Source organism: Dermacentor variabilis, chromosome 1 (genome assembly GCF_050947875.1).
Source record: "Dermacentor variabilis isolate Ectoservices chromosome 1, ASM5094787v1, whole genome shotgun sequence".
In the NCBI taxonomy this organism is placed as follows: Eukaryota; Metazoa; Arthropoda; class Arachnida; order Ixodida; family Ixodidae; genus Dermacentor; species Dermacentor variabilis.
In genome coordinates this window covers 239,960,026-239,985,489 of record NC_134568.1, presented here as the reverse complement: position 1 = coordinate 239,985,489, position 25,464 = coordinate 239,960,026, and the positions used below count along the sequence as shown (strand labels likewise).

Sequence of the window (25,464 nt, the reverse complement as noted above, 5' to 3'; positions counted from 1 at the left end):
CGGCGATGGGTAGAGTGAAAACTAAATACACTATACTATTGGGGGACTTTAATGCCAAGGTAGGCAAGAAGCAGGCTGGAGACAAGGCAGTGGGGGAATATGGCATAGGCACTAGGAATATCAAGGGAGAGTTATTAGTAGAGTTTGCGGAACAGAATAATATGAGGATAATGAATACCTTCTTCCGCAAGCGGGATAGCCGAAAGTGGACGTGGAGGAGCCCGAACGGCGAGACTAAAAATGAAATAGATTTCATACTCTGCGCTAACCCTGGCATCATACAAGATGTGGACGTGCTCGGCAAGGTGCGCTGCAGTAACCACAGGATGGTAAGAACTCGAATTAGCCTAGACCTTAGAAGGGAACGGAAGAAACTGGTACATAAGAAGCCGATCAATGAGTTAGCGGTAAGAGGGAAAATAGAGGAATTCCAGATCAAGCTACAGAACAGGTATTCGGCCTTAACTCAGGAAGAGGACCTTAGTGTTGAAGCAATGAATGACAATCTTGTGGGCATCATTAAGGAGTGTGCAATGGAAGTCGGTGGTCACTCAGTTAGGCAGGACACCAGTAAACTATCGCAGCATACGAAAGATCTGCTCAAGAAACGCCAATGTATGAAAGCCTCTAACCCTACAGCTATAATAGAACTGGCAGAACTTGCGAAGTTAATCAACAAGCGTAAGACAGCAGACATAAGGAAGTATAATATGGATAGAATTGAACATGCTCTCAGGAACGGAGGAAGCCTAAAAAGAGTGAAGAAGAAACTAGGAATTGGCAAGAAGGGGACTCCGGATTAATTTGTGCCACTAGGGGATCTTTAACGTGCCCCAAATGCACGCGTGACACATGAAAAAAATTATGGGGTTTTACGTGCCAAAAGCACTTTCTGATTATGAGGCACGCCGTAGTGGGGGACTCCGAAAATTTCGACCACCTGGGGTTCTTTAACGTGCACCTAAATCTAAGTACACGGGTGTTTTCGCATTTCGCCCCCATCGAAATGCGGCCGCCGTGGCCGGGATTCGATCCCGCGACCTCGTGCTCACCAGCCTAACACCATAGCCACTGAGCAACCACGGCGGGTGTCGGCCGTTTTGTCGCAGCTAATAACAGGAAAATATGTGTCTTCCAGTTCTGTGCGTGAATTAAGCAGCAACAAGATGTTGATTTGCTAAGACATACACGGTCTAAACCCAAATCCTGGCGCTTTCCAGGAGACTTACGCAAAGGAGTTTTCTCGTTCACCTGTTTTGAGCCTAAAGATTCCCGTACTAAGTAGTTGGAGCTGGTTCTCTAAGCCGTCACTTTCTTAGATGCTTAATTTCTTTGAGAAGGGGAAGGCTGCTTCATGTACAAAAAAAAAAGAAAAGGAAGACTATAGCTTTGTGGAGGCGACAAATATCGATTCACTCGCAGAAGCAGATATCAGGATAGAAGTTTCAGCGCGGATTTTATGCGTCTGGAGGTATTTACATCTGTTGCGTATGGTCTTTTGCAAATTATGCCGTCTGCCTCTGCTTGCACTCAAGAGGCAATACATAACTCATTCCTGCTAAAAGCTTATAGTGAAGATACAATATTTCCTGTAGTTTAAACTTCGATCCGAGAGCGCATGGTTTGATTTACGCAGTTTGGTATATAGTAGTAATACATACATCTTTGACATTTCGAACTTTTACAGCGCAGGTTCAGCTTTCGCTTTGGTAAGTAATAACTGCGATGTTTCCTTTTACGGCAATGAAGGGCTATGTGATAACTATTACCCTATCGTTGTGTGTTACTTCGGTGTGTTTTTTAAAACAAGCAGAGTATGAAGTAAGAAACGAACGCGCATGTATTGCGCGTTTATTTTATTTTACCTTATATGCATATATGAGATCAATAACAGCCAATAGAGGTGGAGTTCTCGGTTCAGCCAGGCATAGGCTTGTGAATTTTAGTATAACCTTGGTTGCACGTAATTAAGGTAATCATTTTGATAGTTACTTTGAAGTTCTAGTAGAACTTTCTGAGTGAGGGGTGAAAAAAAACTGTTAAGGGTGTTACCTGTGAAGCTCGTTGAGAAAACAAAGTATGTCACTCTTTTTGTAAATTACAGTCAAAATAAGGATGGTACCAATTTTCGAAATGCGCAGACTATTCACATATAAAATCGTCCCGTTATACACACGCACATTTTGAATTACCCGGTGCGCGCAGTATTTCAGGACGCGGCTTCGAATTGCCATAACCATTAACATTATAATTATACAGGGTGTTTCACGTAACTCTGCCAAGGATTTAAAAAAATGGTTAGCCACAGCTGAATGGAACCGAAATCGAGGGTTCGACGGAAGCCCGTCTGGTCGAGATGAAGCATGAAGTAATAAAACGAGGAACACCGACCAACAGAAGTGCTAAAAAATGAATAAATCTAAAAGACGTCTCGGCTTCGCTATGGAAGCCTTGTTCACAATGGGATGATGGAAGGTTCATGGAACCTTATGTATACCTCAGGATGTGGCGTAAGCAGCGCGTGTATGACGGTGGAAGGGTTCCCTCATTTCGATTGAGCGTGTGACGTATTTTTTGTATCTGCAGCGATTCCAGATACAGCCGCGATTTCAGGTTTCTTTCTTGGCCGATAATTCTCGAGCGATCCCAGTCAATCTTGTGGCCCGTTGCATCCGTGTGCTCTGCAAGGGCATTCGAAAATGTACGTTTCTTCTCGACATCCTTCGTATGCTGCCTCAGTCTCTGTTTCAAGGTGCCCGATTCACCGATGTATGCGTAGTCGCAATCTGCGCAGGGTATCTTATAGACCACGCCGGGAAACGATTCTCTCGGAAGCCTGTCCTTAGCGCCAACGAGTGCTTGCCTCAGCTTACACACGGACACGTGCGCCACCTCAACGTCATAACTGCGTAGAATGCGAGACAATGTTTCGCTTATCCCTGGAACGTACGGTATGGCAGCACGCTTTCTTGGTCGGGGATTAGTCGGACGAACTGGATTGAACAGACGGCGTTCCACAGCACTCAAAAAGTATGTGGGATAGCCGCTTGCCGAGAGATCACCTCGCACGTGGTCCAAGTCAGTGGAACGACTCTCTGCTGTGGTGCAAATGCGGTTCGTACGGTTGAGCAGTGAGGCAGCAACCGACCTTTTGTGAGCGTCTGGATGAACGGATTGAAAGTTCAGGTAGCGGCCAGTGTGTGTGTCCTTACGGTATACGCTGAACGAGAACCGTCCATCGCGTCTGGTGACAAGTACGTCTAAAAAAAGGAGTCTGCTGTCGTCTTGTAGATTTATTCATTTTTTAGCACTTCTGTTGGTCGGTGTCCTTCGTTTTATTACTTCAAGTTGAATGGAACGAACGGCATATGGTTTGCCGTCATGTGGCTTCATTGGAGTATTTTATATTCCGCGTAATCAGTTCATTAACTAAGACGAATTATCCGAAATTCTTAATATTCACTTAAGGGCCAAGTGCTCTTCGTTGTGTTGTATGAGGGTGCAGAAACGACGGATCCAATTTTTTGTGGCGACGTACTACATGATGTGTGGCTATCTTTTTCGGCGTATAAAGAGAGCCTGCGAAATATGAAATAAAGCTACGTGGCTGCGCTCGTGCGCTATCGTATTGAAGCTTATCAGTGACGCCGGCGCTTCCTCTCCTTGTGCCACCGCCAAAGATGCTGACGCACTCTGAAGCCAATGCCTAGAGCCGCGACCGCACACTTCGCCACGGTCCGCGAGCACGGTTCTTTCGCACGAACCGCGATTGAGAGCGCTGCAATACGATAGCGCACGAGCGCAGTCACCTGGTTTTATTTCATTTCTCGCGGGATTTCATTAAACGCCGGAAAAAATCTCCACGGAGCATGTGCTATCAGCTTCAAATCAAGCGTGAACAGCGGAGCGCCTGGTCCAAGCATAAGTGAAGGTATAGGTCCAGTCATCACTATTGACAGGCATGCACATCCGATTTGGCCGCACCGCGCAATCCCTCTACAGTGAGATATTTTAGCTTCTGTTCTGGTTCTCACATTTCACAGGAAGAAAATAAAAATAAAAGAGAAGCTAAAATTTCCAGTTTACGACGAGTATAGTCGCACAGTTCGCCGAAACCATAAGTGCATCGGCGCGAACAGCGGTGTGCGTAGTGCAGTTTGCACCGTCATCATTGTAGATTCGATCATGTGGTTTGCGGCTTGTGCGCCACATTCATTCTTTCAATCAGCAAACTCGCGTAGTGCGCTGTCGCTGGCAGCCGCGACGGTGGCCGGCGTGCCGAGCGCCTTTGGCCGTTCGTTTGACTCCCAAGCGAGCGCCGTGCGGCCAAACCGTATGTGCGCGCGTGTCAGTGGTGATAACTGGACGGCGCGCACTATACCTTCACTTATGCTTGGGCCACGCGCTCCGCTGTTCACCTTTGATTTGACGCTGGTAGTACGTCGCCTCGAAAAATTGGATCCGTTGTTTCTGAACTCAACGCAACTAAACGCACTTGGCCCTAAAGTGAATATTAAAATTTTTGCACAATTCATCTTAGTTAACTGACTAATCAGTGGAATATTAAAAAATACTCCAAGGATGACTATATGACGTCAAACCATATGCCATTGGTTTCATTCATCTGCGGCTAACCACATCTTTAAAATCCTTGGTTAAAGTTACGTGAAACAACCTGTATATATATGGGCGCTTAACAGTCTACACCAAGTCCTCTGTCATATATCGAGCCTAGTTATTCCATATTACCAGCGTTCAGTCTGATGCCAGAGGTGAAGCCGTACGTTGTCGTAGTCGTCTTACACGTCGATCACAGTGGCTTAGTGATCGCCACCTTCTTGGATGTCACGAAATCCTTTGTTCTTGGCGTGAGAAGAAAATTCATGGCCAATTGTCATCTGCCACAAGGACAAATAACCGTTTCCTACTGGTTAGAAATAACGGATATGAATATTTCTGGGTCGAGTTTGCCAATTAATCACTAATTCATTGCCTGCTATGGCATCATGCCCCGTGACACACTGCTATACGACTTCTTGCTTTCTTGGAGTAGCTTGGGTTAGGCCCTGTAGTACTCCACACATTATACTTGCGTATGATTGCCTATTAACCGATATGTTCTAGACATGGAAACGTGGTGTTTCGTATACACAAGCTGAAGCGACACGATTATGTTTTTCAGGAGACCTACAGTACACTCTATACAGCGATAAGTTAAAGGCTCGCGGAATCTTTTTCCTCTCTTTTTGTTGCTGTCTTCCAGAATGATTTGTACAGAAACTACGCATATATATATATATATATATATATATATATATATATATATATATATATATATATATATATATATATATATATATATATATATATTATGGTGGTAGAAGATATGAAAGCCATCGTTCCTTTCCTTTTTCCCCTGTACCTCCCATTGTTCTTCTAGCGAAGTGAAAACTCTCGTAAGTTACTTGCTAAGAAAACGCCGCATTCGATAAGAAGGGAAAAATGGTGGTTCATTAAATTTTAGTTCTTTCAACTAGATTGCACTAAACACTCTTCTTATCAATTACACGAACCTCTGTAGTGTGCTTGCCAGAACTCAGAAAAACTGCTGCGGGCTTTATCAAGAACAAAAGCATATATCTTGTTAGCTAACCCATCAACATCGCGGAAGACCTTCAAGTCTTCTGTTTAGCATTCTTTCAGCGAGCGGCGTCATTTACTGCGTTTGTGTGTTTAACAAGCGGGCGCACGTGTGCGAATCACGGCTAAAGAAGCAGAGACTTTGCCAGGCGCGCATCTTCGGGTGCGTAAATTAATGCCAGGACAGCGCCATCAGGTGCAGCTGCCTGTCATTGCGACGGAAGTCCCGGCAGCGAGAAGCCACATCATCAGAGCCGCAAATAGGCGGCCGCGGCAGAGGTAGTATACGTGGGAAGAACGAGGGCGAAACAAGAAAATGGAGCGTACACGTCCGCGTTGACACGTAATTCAGTCTTGCTGCCTTGTTTTGCGTAGTTTTCTTCTACGGTCCGCTTTCGAAAGTAAACAACTCTGCTGCGCCTGGGCTCTGCGGCGAGCTGATGCTTAGAGCAAACGAAGCATGGCTGCTATAAGGTCGGAAATTGGACGGGGTAAATTGGTTGGTGCGGTGCATTGGTTCTGCTGACTCGAGATGGCGAGCAAAAAATAAAGGAACAACCTGAAATAAAAAAAAGCCCGTAACGACATGCCTGAAAGCGAAGTGTTGCCAATACGTGACCGCGGTTCTTGAGTTAGTAACAATGGCGACGCTATCTGTTGACGTTGCTATACACTGTCTTCATTCAGTAACAACTTTAGTGCATGTCTCAGTTTATCTCTTCTTAAAAGATGCAGGCAAGTGCCCGAGCGAGGAGTAAAGACAACACAGCCCTTCTACTATTGCCCACAAAATGTTTTCGAAGCGCGGCAGCACGGAATTAGCATATTAACCTCACATCCTGTTCATGCAATCTGTAATTGAGAGGCACATTCGCGGAAATGTTCTAACACTATAAATGCCAGCAAGTGCAGTTGCGAGTTAATCTTGATGTAGCACATGTCATTAGTGAACGGAGGATGTCAGTGAGAGAGAGAGAGAGAGGAACCGTAACACGAAACTCCAGCCCGGGTCCACCAGTGGCAAACAGCACGTCCACACTAGCGCTAGTTTCATGCCACTCGCCGCGGACTGGGCCGACCAATGAGCGGGGGAGTGAGCTGCTGGATCTGTAAAGGAAGAGACGCCGTGAGGAGCTACAACTGTCTCACAGCATCGCTCATCCCAGTCGCAGTCATTTCAGCTCAAGGCGAGTCTATCGCCTGCTAGCCACGGCAGCAAACACGCCTGCAAGTGTGGTCATTCCAAATGCTGGCGCGTTTTGGTGTCAGCCGCTGGCCGCCCGCGGTTAGCCGCTAGTGTGGCCGTGCCTGTACGGACTTTGTGAATTCAGCCACTGAACGCGATCGGTGCGTTGCGTCTTTGAATTTTAGGCAGTGCAGTAAGATGAAAAAATAATACTGGTGCATAAGTCACAAAGCTTTTCGTTTGTAAGTGCTGTTTACTATTGGTCAGTCGTCTTCGCTGACAGTACATCGAACATCACGATTGGCTGGTATTTGCTCTTCCCTACAGCTCTAGCGCAATAACTCTGGGCTGAACAGGTCCATGGGCCAGAATCCACGAAGCTTTTCATGCGTAATTTTTGTCTCTTATGGCCGGCCGCCTTCGCTAATAGATCTTCGCTTTGCATTATGGGCGACACTGCAACTTTTCTTATTTTTTCGCCCTATTGCGAACGTGATGCTGATGATGGTGAGATAGCCTATTAAGGACGCCAACTTGATGCACGGCAACGTCTGCACAAAAAAATGACTGATGGACATCGCCAACCCATTTTAGAACCTCGCTACCACTTACAGGGATGACATCAAATCAAACGCTCAGCACCGAAACGCCTGGTCTGGTTGAGCTCTACAACACCCAGGCGGCTTCACCGCTCCGGCCTCTCACGTTTACGCCCCGACCAACCGGTAATCCGCCCAAACCGCTCCCGTTTACCGGAATAGCGTACAAGCTAAAAGTCTCTAATAACGCGGGACCTTACGGGAGCTTAAGTTTGCGGTGAAAGCATACCCTTATATTCGGAATCTCCTGCTTGCCGGACTGCAAGCCGAAAATACCACCTCAGTACACGGACTTCAAGCCGCCGCCTGAGGCCACCACAACCACAACTGCCGGATCATTTTTTAAATAAAGTTTATTTTCTTCTTTTTTTACAATCGAAACTGGGCTGCTTTTCTCGTGCTGCGTTCGGGAATCAGAAAAAATTACCGGTCGACTGCGATTTCCCAATTGAAATACATGACTAGCGAAGAAATGCTCGCGTTAAGCCACTGCTTGCAGGTGTCGATAGGATTTGTTGCAACATTTTTTTTTTATTTTCCCGATAAAAACTGAACAAGGATCGTAATGTTGCAAAAGAATTAGAGTGCCAACTAATGAAAGCTTTCTATCTCCGAGACAAAAACAAAAAGAGAAATACCGCTCAAATTAATTGTACAAAACAGAATATTTCTAGCAGATCCCGTCTGTATAAGATATAGCGCACGACCAATGAATTCTCGCCGTTATCTAGGATACCCTTAAAGAATTTCGCGGATTTCTCTAATATATCTTGCCGAAATCTCAGAGCTTTCACAGGTTCGAAAGCTGCCCAGTGAGCGTTCTAATTACCGGCCCTTCACATATTTGTATTTATCTGTGCTCCCAGTCGGTCACTGGACGAATGTTCAACACTACGGTTGATGTCAGTTGTGCGTACCCCGTGGTTACCGCGACTCTCTCAAACCGAAACAGTCGATCGCTGAAGAAAACCATACCAATGTAGGAAACACCTCCAGGGGCGCCGGAGCCACACTGTGCTTATGTTCCAATTCTGGCCAGCATCGGATACAGTCCATGCAGACAGCTAAGGAGACAGCCGAGACAGCTTCGAGGCAGTGTAATGGAACGCGTTCCGAACCGTCTGAAAGACGTGTGAAAGAAGCTTCTGCGACATGACGCCACCTCACGGCGACATGAAAGAGTTGAGAAAAGCATGAATTATTTCTGTATTTTATGTCTTTGTCCCGTCGAATCTATGAAAAACACGATGTGACTTACATTAAGGGCGCAGGAAAGCATGTCTACGGTTTCTTGTGCGCAGACGACCTTCCTGTCGGCTTTCCAAGCGTCCTGCTCAGCCCCCTTCTTGTTTGGGCAGGAAAGTAGCCTGCATCGTTATCGACTTGGATACTGTCTTCGCGAAGCCGTCTACTTTGACGTCTTCCTGAGTACTCGAACGAGACTTAAGATGGCCGCTGTCCGGTTAGCCATCTACTTTGCCGTCTACAGCGAGTATTGGAACACAGCCTATGCTGTCAGTCTGGCGCCACATTGTTTGCGGATATAGTCCGGCGTTTCCGGCGTACCATGCAGGAAGCGCTCGGCACCGTCGGATTCGCCAGCCGGCGACGCCAGGAGCGCCGAAAACTTGCTCCGTGTTCAGCATGCCCAGCGTGGCCCGCAGCAGCGTGGCGACGGGCTGTTGCCACAGTGCACGCGAGGAAGCGCGCGGCGGGAGAGCGCTTCTTCGCTCGGCGCCAGGCGCAAACTCAGCGCGCACCCTGCACTGCCCCCGCATTGTAGGCACGAAGCGCAATGTACTTCTCGCTGGTGCTGCCGACAGGCAAAGATGGGATAGGTTCTTTACAGTACTTTACAGAAGGGTCTGCTCTATGTTCCGCGTAGCCATGGACATAAACTGTCCTATAACCTCAGAATGGATATGTTACAATAATAATAAAAAAAATGGCGGTAACAATGTGTGATTATCAATTGGTCTGCGGCTGCTAAAGCGGCATCTACATTCCCCTCACCCACACTGCGCGCCGGCTCGCTCCGCTGTTCCTGCTGGGCGTTGAGGTGAAGCATAACAAATAGGAACGTGCACTGCAGAAGCTAAGGCGAGAAAATGACATACATATATGTAGAATAGGCCCGTCTACGTTGCTAGGCAACCCCTGACTGGGCGGCGCATATGCAGAGCGGACCCTTCTCGAGCGTACTATAAGGAACCTTTCCAGGAAAACCTAGCGGACAATGTACTGTGCTTAAGGGGACTGTGCATTGTGCTTAAAGTAGTATGTTCCCTTCTGGGGGCAGAAAAGCGCGTCGAACGCTGCCGGTAACGCTGGCTGCGATTGCCTCGTGCGCGACCGATGGCAGCGCTGCGAACGGCGTTACGCTGACGTCGCCTGAGAGATTCGCCTTTGTTGTCTGCTATGCTACGGCTAGAATAGCTGCATTTTCATTCATTCACTCGCACTCTGACGGCATGCTTACGTATAGCACAGCCCTCTCTAATAGTAACTGTATTTTTCAGGACAAGGTTTTTCTTTTTGCTGACTTCAAACGCCAGCATTAGGCAAACAACAAACGTCATATATTTCATTCATATTCCATATAACGACAGCCGTCGGGGTCAGAGACATGCTCTCGTGACTAAGTCATAAACATCAAGCCGAGGGAGTAAACGAGAGCCTACGCAGCTTTGGAAGCGAATCACAATTTCAGATCTCATTAGCAAAACATCGCGACGAATACGCGGCACTGATGCGGAACACAAACTTCATATTTCGCTCATAATTATATTCACCTTATGCTGCATGTATAAAATTTTGCTGACAAGAAATATCTTGTAATTTCTCTGACGTACAAGCAGCTTATCTAGCGCATTAGTTGCGTCACGCTTCACCTTTCGCAATCGTTGAGCAGGCCTTACACTATTTTTCTTGCAAATAGATCTAATTACTTGATTTCACAGCGAAAATTTGTTTATTTAGGTTAGCATGATTGAACTATTTCTGCTCATCGTACTTTCAGACGACAGAAAACCATTCGGAAACCTGCATTTTATCTGCATGAAAATAAAAATATTGTTATAGAAAGAAAACATAGAAAGGTAAATCTTCAAGGCCGTAGTGGTGCGTAGAACATTTCGCTGCGTCTGTGTGCGATCGCCCTATTTCCATCGTCGCTTAATCGCTCCAGCTCCTTATTCGGTGAAGAACTAGCAAACTCAAACTTCTCAACGTTGTTGTCTTAGTCTGACACACGTGCGACGTCCTTACAGAACAAAATATATTAAAAACGGTTATCTGAGGAGAGGTTGTTGCCTGTTCTTGTTTCGCCACAGCTAGTTCTCATCGATCGAAGAACCTCGCTGGTGAACTGTGCCCGCTAGTCATGACAGGAGCAAAGAAATAAGAGTCGGGATACACTGGGCAGACTAACGTTCAGTGGCCGAGCGGAGTCATGTTGGAAGTAATCAGGTTTAGTTGTCTTGTGCAGGTCGACACTGCATGCCACACAAGACTACATAACTCTGTCTGCTTTGTCCACTAATCTTGTCCGCCCTTCTACAAGACGTCCCAGACATTACACAACTACTGCTAACCTGTGGATGTGTGGTCGGCGTCATGGCTTGAAATGCAGACGACAGCGCTTCGATGAAAGTTTGGCCATTCTTATGGCATTGAAACCAATCCTATAAGTTCGATGAATCGATAATATACTCTCCTCGTACATTACTTTTCATTTTCTTTCGGAGAAGCGTAAAAATTTTCTGTGGTTAGTAAAAGACGCACAAAATTTCACGGAATCCTAGGATCTCACACTCAACCATGTGCACACAATTTCACATCAAATGCACGTGAAAGTGGTCAACGTGTCTTGATTCCGCTTTCACGAACAGACGCCGCGGCTGGGCTGCGATTGATGTCCCGTAAATGTACTTTGCCCCTGTGGGACTCGAACGTTTTCACCATGTGTTGTTTGCGTTCGTTGTCTCCGGCTACGGATGCACCAACCACTTGGGCTACCAAAACATGAACAGACCATGCTGTACCGTCCGTGGCTAGGCGTTGCATTTACGAACTCGTAAGCATTCCTTATTGGAATGGCCAACAGCTAGCCCTACGTGCGACAGATGCAACATCGATGAGACGCTCGCACATATTATCTGTGTCTTCCCGCGATATAGTGCCCAGAGATAAGTGATGTGCAGAGTACAGGACCAGTTGGACAATCGTCCACTATCAGAACTAAAAGCTTTAGGTCAGTACTCCCGAAGAACATCCACGCTGAAGGTCTTATACCCCAGTTACACGGGCACTTTCAAAGTCCTTTGAACTAAAGAACCTTGACTTCAAGGGAGAATGCGCACTGTCACATAGGCACAGCAGAGGAGCCCTACTGGAAGGGAGCTTTGAGTCAAAGGAGTGCGCGTTCGTCCTTCGAAACCTCAAGGGAATACTTTCGAGCCTAGAGGGCGTCCGACAGCAGAAAAGAAAATCTCCAAAAATATGGACGTTCAATTTGTACCTCTTCAGAACAAGCTTATAAGTACTGAATACTATTACTAAAGTACTAAACACTTTCGGGACACCTGCAATCTCCACCATGAACGCGCCGGTACAGCAGCGCCGGCACGGCCTGCCGTCAGCAGCAACATCGACACAACACGGGTACCATGCGCAACCATGTGCGATTTGGTTCTTTGGTTAGCGGCTGCTAGGCATCCCAGTCTCGACATGTTTCTGCGCGTCTTCTTCCCTCGTCACTTTTGTGTCGTAGGTCATCTTCACAATCGTTGCTTAAAAAAAAAAAAAACAAGGCGAGAACACTAAAAGGCAAGAACAAATAATTGACGCCAACATGCGGTGTACGAAGCGGTACACATGGTGGCCATCATTACAATAAACACATCTCTATTTGGTAAAGTAATACCTTTACTACGCGCGCATTTTGTTTTGATGTTTCTATGTATTAGAAAAAATAAATATTGCCGAAAAAAAGATGACATAAATTTATTATAAGGCGCATTTGGGCCATATTTTTTTATTACTTTCGAGGCGATGGCAGCGCTAAGGATACGTTGCGGTTTCTGTTAAAAGCTTCAACGGAGACCATCCAAGGAGGCCGTGTAGCGCCGACACATATCCCTTGAACTAATGTGCCTTTGAAAGCTCAATGCTCCTTAACTTCAAAGGACCTTTGGCATGCTCGTGTGACTGGGGTACTACTCGCGTTATTAAGGTTTCTGCGGTCTACGGGGCTTCACGATAGACATTAAGAACGCCGCCCCCTACCGCTCTGTAGTGTACGCGGTTTGTTCGTGCTCGGTTCTCTTTCTCTCTGTCAATCTCCCCCTTCTGCTCTTTCTCTTTTCATCCCCCTTCACCCTTCCCCCCGTGCAGGGTAGCCAAACAGAACTACCTCTGGTTAACGTCCCTGTCTTTCTATGCATCCTTTTTGTCTCTCTCTCTGTTCTCGCAATTTCTTTGTGGTTTCTGAGCAGGCTTGGCTTGCATCGTTCCAGACCGTTCCAAGCTGAACATGCATCACTTACCTAATTCCACTTTTCGCGCTAATGCCGCACTCTAGGAAAACACGGAATTTCGCTGCAATGTCGCAAATGCAGTGCATGCGTTAACGAACCGCAGAAACTACATCATTTCTTGAGAATAGCAGTAAACGTCTTTTGTGATATGGTTAAAGCCTTAGGTGGCAACAATACTGAAATATTTGTGACCAACGGAGCATGCGCCCGTCCATGCAGGGTGCGCTGAAAACAGACAAACATTACTGCCGCGCAGACACGGCAGCCTATGGGTAAATGCTGCCCTTCGTCGTCAAAAAATGGCCGACAAGTCAGTGTGCGGGCGGCAAAAACACTACTCAGTCTAGACGAAATCAATGCCGCTCACGCACGTTTAAGACTGATGGCTAACAGACGCAACCAGGAGCAATTCGCGGTTCCGACAACTACACCGCCCGATTTCACAGATAATAATATTCCGGAATATTCCGTGCATAGTGACATTTCAAAAACCCTAGCAGAGCGGGTCGGCTGACCGCGTCAAACGGCCTTCATGTAGCAAGCAAGCGCACGGTATCAGAGTCCAGCTGACGTCGCACTCAAGAAGGCGCCACTCAAAGACGGCTCCTTTGGAGTCTGAGAAGCGCAAAGCGAAATTAGCTTTGAAGAAATACTCAAGAACACGGATGGAAACAAATGTCGGCTAAAGACCACAAATATTTGTACCTCAATAGCGTGGACACAGAATGGAGAAAAGTTTAAACACAGCTGGCAGCCCAGTACAGAGTAATTGAAAGTGCAAATAGACAACCAGGAGTCATGAAAAAGAAACGGAGGGATATCGAGATAGTTAATTGAATGCAAAGAATGGGAACAAAAAAATACGATGGTGATATACAAGAATGGCAAAGAAAAATAGTTGAGAGCAAAATCTGTACGAAAAAAAAAGTTCGGCAGGTGTTACGCTCTTGTGACGCAAGAAGGCGAAAGCCTGCGGCTGCACATTTTGTAATACATGAAATTATACAATCGGGGTTGGACTTTGTAAGACAAGTTGGCAATGCATCAACTTATACAATCGGGCCTAGACTTCTTGCGAGACATAACGAGCCGCAGTGGGAAGTACACGTGTGGCACTAAGGCGATCTCCTCACTAAGGCGCAGCGGCACGCGCTTTTTCTGAAGTGGCGTACTTGCGCGGCCGTGCTCGCGAGCCGCAGGAGCGTTCACGTTCCTCCATCGCTCGCCGCCGACAACCGCCGCCGCCGTCGCTCCCACTGTGACGTCAATGCGCAAAGCGCACGCGCCCGCTTTTCTGCGCAACAACAACTCGCGCGACAGCAATTACTAAACTTAAAATTGGGCACACTTAAACGTGTGGGAATGCGAAATCACTACACCGGTTGTAGACCTCGGAACATTATCAACGTGCCCATTTTATACAACCATGACGTGGCGCTACTACTACCCGCCGTCACGTGCGCCGCCCAATGACGCCCGCACTAGGCGGCGAGATGACTGCGACGTGGCGTGTGGTTCGATTCCCGCCCAGACCGAAATGTACGAAATTTTCTTTTCAAAGCCAATAATTTACGCTGTTTACGGGAACCTCCATGAAATATGTGACGTCAATCCAAGCATTTTCTGACGTGTTTTTATTTTTTGCGGCGTCGGCCACTTTTCATCAAGGCGCAGTTTCGCCAAGGTCACCGCCAAGATAGACACCTAAGGCTTTCGTCTTTGAAATCCGCCTCCGTTCCACCCTGTAAAAGTAGGCGAACAGCGAAGCTAGGGCGGACGTTAAACAAGGACCACCACCACAAGCGACGTACGTCACACGCGCACGCGCCTGTGCGGAACGGCAGCATATATCCTCATTTTTCTGGGCCGTCCGCCAAGCGCAAGACACTTATTGTACTAAATTGATGTTAAAAGTAAATTGCGTCGGAAATTTATTATTTCGCACGGATTTTTATTCGTATATAAGGGAAAACAAATCTGTTACGCGGAAATTGAAAGACAAAGCCCCTTTTCCAGGCTGCCATTGAGTCTGTCTTAGTGGCAGCGGCCGCTAGGTGGCGGTGTCGTTAGCACAGCACACATCATTCGCACTAGGGGATCAGAAAATTCGGGTGTGGTAGTTCATAGTGTTTTTTTTTATTATTTAACCTAGGTAGGACATTAGGCAGTATAATAGCAAGAGCTTGGTGGCGCAACCCACCGCCCCGTTCCAAAGGGGACGCTCATAACATCCATCCATCCATCCATACATCGTCATTCTTGGAGGCCCTTCGCCTAGCGCAAGTGCGTTATTCAACCAATTTAATTTCTCAAAATTGCTAAAGTACGATTTACACACAAGCTGCAGACATGATAGCATCGGATTGTAATTCAAATATACGAGAGAACATAATTCTGTTACACGGAAACTCAAACAGAACCCCCTTTGTCAGCTGACGTTTTTGGGTGAGCACGCCACGCAAAATCCTGACCAAGTACACGCTAACAGCTTCGCTGTAATACACAAAACGCAGTGCCTTGCTATCTGAGACCCGAGTGGGTGGCCCAAGGTCAATATCATACCAAGAGCAAATATTCGCAATAAGATATTTAGAATGGTTGTACGTATGTACGTATGTGCATACGTACATACATCCCCCGGAAAGTGCCTGAAGTACCCTAAGACTTGTAACGCATAAAAATCAGGGAAGAGACTGATAGGACGAGCTCCGTTACTGCCGCAGGTAACAATACAAGGCAGATATAGACGTCTCTCTCCTTCTTTCTTTCTCTCTTTCTTTCTTTCTGAGAAAGAGGAAAGAAAAACCGAACAAGCACGCTTTACCGGCACGCATGCACAAGCACGTATGCTTTACCGGTCAAAACTGAAAAGCGAGTTGATTGTACATAGGTGTGATCGGTGACCGTCAAGTATTTTAGACATCGTGACAACTTTTGTATTCTTGAGCTAGCAGTCCTCTTGTTTCTTGTGTAAAAGCTTGAGTTGAAGTTCCACACTCCAGTAAATGTAGTATGGTGGGTATTTATCCTTTTGTGAAGTTCATTGTTGGTCTCTGTAGTCGGTGCGTGATCAAGGTTTGTACATTAAGCCCCTGCATAGTCCGCACGGGGTTTGTTTCACATAATATGTGTCGAATAAAAGTGATATATTTATGCGACACTGACTTAGCATCTCCAAACACAGTTTGTGTCGGTATAGTTGCTTGATAGGCAATATATTTTTTTACCTTTTAGAATGTGGTCCTCTGAACTGTTAGAAATTGCAGGTGCTGCGGGCTTGTGAAAAAATTAGAAGGGAATTACGGTTTCTTTGGGTCGTCGTTAGCCGCACCAAGAAAAAGTACGTTAGGCCTGAATGCACTAGAGCATACTAAATGTCAAATCTAACATTCGATAATAAGAGAAATAGTAATAATAAGAAAAGCTTAACTGTAAGAAAACCGATTAAGGTGATGTAGGCAAAATGCTCGACTAATAAACATGTATACATTACCTGATATGCTCAAGCAGGCTAGGTGACTTTTCATCACCGCCCAGTTTCGAAGGGAATGCCAGTAAATCATCATCGTTATCGCGGAGTTACATTTTCACAAGCGTAGCGTAACTACGCTGCGGTATGACGCCACGCACGCGCGTTGCGCTGGACCACATCCGCGCCTCATACGCGGCTACAATAGCGATCCGATGCTCCGCTTGCTGTGGTAAGCTGCAGAACAAGGGTAGTAGTGGTCGTAATGCGCGTATCGAGTCCAGAAGCTAGGCAACAATGGAAAACGAGATGCGGGCGGACAGCAAGTACGAACAAGTATCAGGCCGTGAGCAACCATTTCGCGCTGTTGATATGATTTTGATGCTTCTCATCTTCAGCATGAGGGAAGCACCAAATCCCTGTCTGCAGTTAGAATAAACTAGGGGTTGCGCTTCTAAGTTTAAAAGTGCAAGTCCGTCATTTAATTTGTTTAACATGCTTTTATCTAACCGACATAGTATATAAAGCACTGAATACTTTAACTCTGGCCAAAATGCATTTCTCTTTGATACAGAGCCTCACTGGTTGAACCCGCGCAGTGGTCTTATGATTGATAGTGGCGCTCCAATCGTCCATTCTCAGGCTATCCCTGGCGTACAGTTCTCGGCGTCTACGAGATTCCGATTTACGACAACGCACCTACCCATTGGACTTTTTTACTACACCGCAGTATGCTTGACAGATGTACAGCGTCTCGACAACGGTTGGGAGCGTCTTTTTTCATTGTTGTTAGTGTAGTTTAGAGCTGTGTCATCATATCTTTCTATACTTATGATGGCGAAAACCAAGAACAGTGCTCCTCTGAAGCACAAGTCAATGAACCCAAATAAAATAGTAGAGTGTGCACAGCTACACCGACAATTTAACTCTTATAATAAAAATTAAGTATATTAAACAGGCCTATAATTAGGTCTGGCGTTAAAAAATACGTCTACTTGCGCAAGGCAGCTGCGAAAAACACTTGGGGAGATCTGTTTAGGGTGGCACCCACCAGTTCCTGTCGTATTAAAGCTTGAGAGTTTCTCAAAGCACATATCACGAATCGTTAGGCCGACTGCATTTTTAAGAAGCCCTAAAGAAACAGAAATATTGCCGTCGTTTTAAATCTGCGTACCGCAGAATTTAGAGACATCTTGCGAGGCGATAATAAAATTCGGCAAAAAATGTTGGCCGGTAGAGCTGCGAATTATAATTAACCATCATTCAAAGCTGACGCAAGGGGAAGAGAGAGAGAGAGAAAGTTTAATGATATCTGGAGAAGTTAGCATATGGTGACATGCTTTGCATGTCACCATATGTCCAGGTGGTGGCAAAGCGAAAGGAGTGAGACAAAAAAAAATACCAAAGCACGAATACTAACATATGCACTAACAAATAGACAGAAAGAATAGTTATTTACAGCGTCTCACTAGAGGTCTGTATCCCGCAGGAATGCGCTTGTCCTTGTCGCCCTTTTGTGCCCCGTGTCTACTCTTGCGCTAGCCACTTCAGCATGGAATGCTATAAGCGCTTTAGTGCATGGGGCATAGTTGAAATTGCACGCGTACTACTACTGTTCGCAAGAACGCCCCGCAGCTGAAGTGTCTCGTCGCATATGAAATCAGCAGGCGGCTCGTGTTCATCTTGTGTGAGCTTTCGGACAGGCAGATGTTTGGGACAGTTGGCACATCGTGAATAAGCTAAAATAGCGCAAAACAAGCGGGATTGAAAGAACAGAACGGAAAACACGAGCGCTATCCACTGCCACCTTCGAATGGTTAGTCGGAAGGCGGCATCTACTTTTGCACAGAAAACTACTTTTACATATCATGCGGCTTCCAGCTCAACCGAGAAGTAATATTGGGGCCATGATGTATTTCTTATGCTACACAAAACGGGCATCTTGCGGAACATTATTCTGTGGTCGGTGACAAAATCGATACTCCCACATAATTTAAACGCTGGTATGAGTTGCTTCACAGACCATTAGGCCTACTGAACGTTTACTTCGGGCAATCTCAAAAAGTGTGCTGGAAGGCATTTAGTCATGTACACAACTCGTTAAATAGACGTATATGTACATTACGTTACATTTGCAGCATATCATGAAATCCAGGGTTTGACGGAATCCCGTGTGGTCAGGAAGGGGCATGACGAAAAAAAAAAAAGGATTGCGGACAAGGCTCCTGTGCGGGAGTCAAAACATATTTCAATTTTTCACTAATACATTTTTCTTGTACGGTGTTAACTTTCTTGTTTTTTTTTGTTTTTTTCGTCACGTGTATATCATACATGTACTGTAGAGTGGGTTTGATGTATACGCTACATCTACAAAAGCATCGGTGTGCATGTTCAAAACATTAAATCTTCATAAGACGAAGAGTAGCCGGCACTGTATTCAGGCTCCAACATTTCCGTATTATGATGTCAATAAAAATAAAAGATTAGAAATGCTAATTATGTTTTGCGCAACATTGGAGCCCGCTCACCACACATAACACGGCTCGGCGTTCACGAGCCAAAGGAAGGAATGCAAGAATGAACTTTTTTAATCTGCGCATCTGAGACAGTCAGAATCAAATGCAGAAGCAAATGAAAGCAGCACATTGCGTTACTTCTAGAAGAAAAAAGGTAAAGCTCCATGTGCGCCTCATTCGTCAGACGATGATAAGGGGGAGGACAGCTATCAATCGGACAATTTACAAACAATTGCTACGAGGAGAAAGACGACGATAGCAGCACCTGATGTACAAAAAAAAAGAAAGCATAAGCATCTATTGGCATGCAAAATAAAATGCGTAAAGGAGACGCTGAATAGAGAAAAAGTAATTTGCAAAAATCCCCCTCCCCCGAAAAGTAATTCAAAAGAAATGTAAAGTGCAGTAGTAATAAGAAAAGAACACGACTAACTGCAGAGGAAGGCAGAACAATCAACATTTTCAAACTTTCGGCACGTGATAAAGGTAGGGGGATGTTATATAGAGGCCGCGGAACTCCAGAGTGGCGAGATAAACGTGAGTCATGTGTAATCGGCAGTGGAAGATGGAAGTGGAGTTTCCCATGGAATGAGATCCTGGTCAGACGAGACTAATAACAATTCGATGCGGCGCCATCCGACCACCAAAAAAAAAGATAACATTGAAAGGTTCCGTGCACGGCTGTAGAAAGTGTTAGTGGAACGACCTCTTACGGCAGGCAATCAGAACCTTCAGCAACAGTGACAGGGTAGCTGCATATTGTATGAACGCCGCTATGCATGGCAGCTGTTTATGCGATGCTGGTATTCAGATAGGGTCTCAGTTTGGGATGTTGAGAAACCACTTCGTGCACGAGCAGTGGGGAACTGGGGAACTTGACCGAATGAGAATGCCTGGAAGTAGTTGGGATGGTAGGCATGACATAGCCTTCGTAGTCTGGTGCGCCAAGGTCACAAAGAAAGACGGCCAAGAGGGAGCGCGAAACACACTGGCTGGCGGGGTATCCCGTTCAAACATCTGTGATAGCTTCCGATTTTCTGCTCCTTGTAAAGAGTAGGTTTTCTTTAGTTTTGTCTCTTTTCTCTGCGCCCTATGGCGAGAGGGAAGCTGGTGGCTTCAAAAAACGAAGAGTCTGGGAAAACGACGACGACGGCCGTCGTCAACGGCGTAACGGAAAGGACGGACGGACACACAGTTATGATCTCTTAACTGCTCTTGCAGTAAAAAGACAAAAAATTACGTGTAATAACGCCTCATGACCCATTTACGAACGTGAATTAAAGGCTATTACTTCAAAAAAAATGTGATCGTTGGAAGGAATTTAGTTTTTCCAAAACTTAATTGACAGCAAACATGACGGTTATTTTTTCTCAATTTACCTTGCCTTTCCTTAAAAATCTATCTATCTGGCGTAATGCTTCGCCGGACAATGAAAGTAGAATATGAGTTACTGCGTGATGTACCTATGTTACTCTGCAACTTTCTATCGCCTATCTTTGGCAACAAATCGGAGCATGTTATATGACGTTTTCTCGTGTTGTAGCTATAAATGGCCCGTACTTTTCCCGTACTTTCGCCGCGTCACCATCGCCAGCCACCGTAACCGTACAACAACGCCCCGGTAATTTAATATCGTCGTGTCGTCGTCGCATCGCTAAATAAATAGACAATCGAAGAAGAAAATGCACCTTTGGCGCGTTTGGGCCCGTGACCCATCATTGTCAGCTGTCTCCCCGTAACCTCAAAACGGTATAGACAGTTTTGCATGAAGAGGTTTCGGTCTAGGGAAGCCCTCTTTCCTGGCGTTACATGCAAATTTATAGGCTCCACCAAGGCCAATGAGAGCTGCTTCAGTCACGGGCGTAAGTCACGGAAATTTAGCGCCAGTTATATATAGATACGGCTTGGTGATGGCGGCAACTGCCTGCTGATCGAGACCGGTAGCGGAGCCTCAGTATCTAGGGGGCTGGGTAATTAATCAGTCAACGCGACGATTAATCAACTGCTGTTTTAATCACTACCTTTTGTGATCGCGAATAGTCTAAGTCACCTGAGCAAAGTCAGGCAACCGTCGTCCCCGCTTCACCTATTGAACGGCGGAGAACTTAACCACAGGCCCGACCAAGGAGGCACCTGCTCACACGTCTATTAGAAGCGAGAACAAAAGGCAACGGTTCGCGCTGCCCTTCAAGACAGTGGGATAAGTAGGCAAGGGAATAGCCCAACTGCAGCTGGACCTATAAGATCTTGTGAATTTGATATGCTTGATATATGCGCTACTAATTAGCGACAACTCTCTATTCAAAAAGCAAGGTTTGTTTCTTCTGCGCAGTTCATGCACAAAAATTATTAGTTTCAATTTTTTTTTCCAGCTCACATACATGAATAGACAAATCCGATAAATCGATGAATTATTCGATGAAAGGGTTCCGATTAATCAGGTTAATATTTTCAGTCAAACGCAGCCCTGGAGCCCACTATGTCTTTCATGTCATGCACGGTGCAGAAATACGTTTCCAGTTTGGGGCACAGTACACCTAACCCGTCATAATGCTTGCATGATGAGTGCAACGAAAACTTAACATGACTGCACTATACGTATATAAACGGAATAGTGACAGGTCAAATTGTTAGAACGCATGGGGCCGCCTCGAGCTCCCACTAACGTCACAAGAAACAATGTGCTCTATCAACGGGTCCTTATAATTGCTCGCATTGCGGGTAAGGCCAAAATGCTTACGACGTCACACGTGGACCAGCTTTCGACGCATGCTTGCAGTCTATAAAAAGACCCAACTGGGGCTTTAATACCGGATTAATCCCTTATTATGGAATCAGAAGCAACATCGACAGAACTTTTTTCCCCTCTTTCCCTTTCAGCATAGCTGGCAGTTGCTCTAATTCTTGTGGAGGGGGGCGGGGGGCAGTGCTTCAAATGGCGGCGAGGCGAGAACGGAGTTCTCATTCTCTGTCCGTTCACGCTGAGCATTTCTTTGTGATCACGGACAGTCGCTTATTGTTCGCGCGCCTCGGTGCTCCGTCTTCATCTCTCAAGGGTTCTTTTTTCGCGCCAAAGGAGAGGGCACACGAGAAAGGTAGCCGGTTCCATATCTTTTGGCAGATATTGCGCGACTGTCGGACACCGTCAGCGGTGCTCCGGTGTTTTGTCTTTTTCGCACGATTCACTGGGGCCTCGTTAGCGGCCCGACCACGCATCGGTCAGTCGAGGGCAAATTCAATAAGACCGGACCGAAGGGTCACGCTAGGCGACTCAGCGTACTTGGGCGCCACTACTCGTAGTACATACGCTGACCAAGGCCTGCTGACCATATTGGGATCGCTCTGAAGGGAACCAACGTTGTTTTGCTGAAAATGCATGCAAAAAGGAAAGAAAAGAAACAGCGTAATACTCAGCATTCTACGAGTTCTACGCATAGACAAGATAAGAAAGAAAGAAACATGGTGGCAATGCACAAAAAAGAAAAGAAAACGAAACTGCAAAAGCAAGACAGTGCCATATAGGCGGCAACCTTCACTATAAGGTGTACGGCGACAGATGTCGCCTATTGCCCTTTTCTCTTTCTCTGTATTCATTCCATTATTTCACTCATCACCGAAAATGCCATAAGGATCGACAACAGCCCTATACCTCACCAAAGTGGATGCTCTTCTTTATGCAGCCGCCTCTGCGGTCTTCTTGCTTGCCGTGCCTTGTGTATACTCAGGTTCTTCTGGAAAGAAAAAAAAAAGAAAGGACAAAGGTAGTTTTCACCAAGTACATCCGGCTATAAAAAAAATCACATATAACATACACACTTGCTTCGTTCTTTTCACGCACACATATAAAAGCACACAAAATGTCCTTGCGTATGCGGATATTTAGGTTGAAAAAAGGGCTAGCTATAGTTTCTGTGCGACATGACCGCTGCATTTGCGAAAGTGAAAGCTACGAGCGCGCTATTTTTGTCTCACTAAGCTTAAAAGTCACGTCCTTAAACGGCAAGGATGGCGCAGACAAATTAAGGCTGATAATGTTATTGGAAACTCGCAATGCGCGCACCATTAGTCTGTTTACCGTTCATGCAATGGCACTGCTTATATACACCGTTTCTTGCGCTTCGAGCTTCTTTATTGATTCACATACTCGTTTACACTAGCATTCACTGATTTGGGTCACTGAAATCAGTTCAAGAGGAAAGTCACTACCAGGTAGCATTACGCGAAGGACAGCAATAGCGCTTTCACTGGCGCTTCGTCGCAAAAAAAAAAAAAAGGAACAAATTACGTCTTCGTGGCTTAAGCAAATGACGCTGATGTGGTAATTGCTATTTAAAGTACGCGAATATTCGGTATTTTCAATACGAATCGAAGAGTATTTGCTGTTCCATTTGTATTTGATTCGGGAATTCACTATTTGTTATTGTCGAACATTCGTTAAGGTTCGATATAAACAAGATAACTCTAATTAAAGTCTCGGGTCAGAAAGAACGGCGCAAGCGGAGAATGTCCTAGAATATTCTGCTGCAGCGCAACCTGCAGAGAGGCACCAGGGCCCGTACTCACAAAAAAAAAATTCCTACGATAGAATTATTCGTAAGAGAACATTCCAGCCAAATCTGAAACTGGACATATCATTAGCCAAGGCGGCCGGCCAATGTCAAAGATCACTTACAACCGAAAATTTTTATGGATTCCGTCCCAGTTCCTCAAAGAACGCACAGAGCTGCCAACTTCTATACAATAACTTCCAGTCATTCAATAAGAATGCCTCGATTATGAATTGGTTGCCTCGATTTGGGCAAAGCAAGTTTACATTTTGTCAATCTCATCACGGTTGCACCTCTTTAAATAGACCTCTAGTGCTGCCCTATGAGCTACCCACTAATCTATCCAGTCTAGTGTGCCTTGAATAGATTGGACGACAGGCCATTTACCGAAGCGACGATCTTGGGAGCCAGGCGTCACAGTTCATTAGCCCAGAAAGCAGTTCGAGCGCTTTTTCACTACCTGAAGACAACAGACTTGAGTGCCCGACTACAGCCATCCTACACCAAAGTTTTCTCTCTCTCTCTTTCACTCCCCATTCACCGCCCCACCTGTAGGGTAGCAAACTGGATTCAGACTGGTTAAGCTCCCTGCCTTTCCTTCTTCCCCTTCTCTGTCTCTCTCTCTCTCTCTCTCTCTACGTGCATGTGGTGACGTTGTGTTCTCTTGTTTTATTACTGCCATTGTCATGGTGCACGTGATGAGGAGAGAGATTCGTCTGCGATTTACAAGTTCCTCAGTTGACTCAAAGTCCACCCGAGAACGGCATTACATCCATGCGTAGCTAAGCCATTTTACCAGACAAACATGATGCAATACCTATATTTCGATTTGTTCAGAAATAAGAAAATACTTGGTATTCAAGTCGATATTCGAAGGTAATCTTTCTCGAGCATTTGTATTCGATTCAATTCCCACTATTAGAAACGCCTCAAATTTATACAGCTGAGCACGAGGTCGCGGGATCGAATCCCTGCCACGGCGGCCGCATTTCGATGGGGGCGAAATGCGAAAACACCCGTGTGCTTAGATTTAGGCACACGTTAAAGAACCCCAGGTGGTCGAAATTTCCGGAGTCCTCCACTACGGCCTGCCTCATAATCAGAGAGTGGTTTTGGCACGTAAAACCCCATAATATAATTTTTTTTTCAAATTTATACAAGTTCAGCAAAGGCGGTACAAAATAATTCGACCAAGGAACGTTACTAGAAACATTACGAGCACAGGCTCCAAACTTTTGTTAGAGAGAGAAAATGATAAATGAAAGGTAGGGAGGTTAACCAGGACTGAGCCCGGTTGGCTACCCTACACTGGGGAAAGGGGGACGGAAAGATTAAAAGAAGAGAAAGTCCACTGGAGATATCAGTTGGTCACTCAGTCCGGATCACAGACGCTGACTCAATCCGGTCGCTTTCAAATATCGCAGCAGCGTTTTTGTGGCCTTTTGTAGCTGCGATATGCGAGGCCATGGTCCTAAGATCTTCTTCAAGGTGAACGGCTTTCCATCTAGCTGATTGAGAGCTGTGCAGAGGTCTTGCCTTTCATTTTCAAAAGATGGGCAGTAGCACAGTATGTGTTCTATGGTTTCCTCGACATCGCAGGCATTGCACTCGGCGCTATCAGCCATTCCAATCAGAAATGCATAAGCATTGGTGAATGCGACGCCCAAACGTAAGCGGCACAGCACTGTTTCCTCAGTTCGCGGAAGACCTGGTAACAGCCGCAGTTGCATAGAGGGATCGAGGGAATGCAATCGATGTTTAGTGAATTCAGGTGTGCGCCACTTCTCCAATGTCAAAGAGTGCGCTAGGTTGCCTAAGTGTTGGGCTGCATCGGTCCGCGATAAAGGTATTGAAACAAGGGTTGCTCCTTCGTGTGCTTTTCTAGCAGCTTCGTCAGCGAGGTCGTTGCCGGAGATACCGCAATGGACCAGGCAGCCACTGAAACACGACGTCGTGTCCTTTCGCGATCA

The 25,464-nt window shown here is 46.0% G+C and overlaps 1 protein-coding gene across 2 annotated transcripts in view; it reads right to left on the bottom strand.

Annotated features, from left to right (window-relative positions):
• The window catches only part of LOC142560215 (dopamine receptor 2-like), a 409,339-nt gene that overhangs the window by 144,494 nt on the left and 239,381 nt on the right, over positions 1–25,464 (bottom strand). For both annotated transcript variants that reach the window (XM_075672162.1, XM_075672152.1), the window contains exon 2: positions 22,602–22,678. The gene's annotated coding sequence lies outside the window, so the exon portion shown is untranslated. The remainder of the gene's footprint in view (positions 1–22,601; positions 22,679–25,464) is intronic.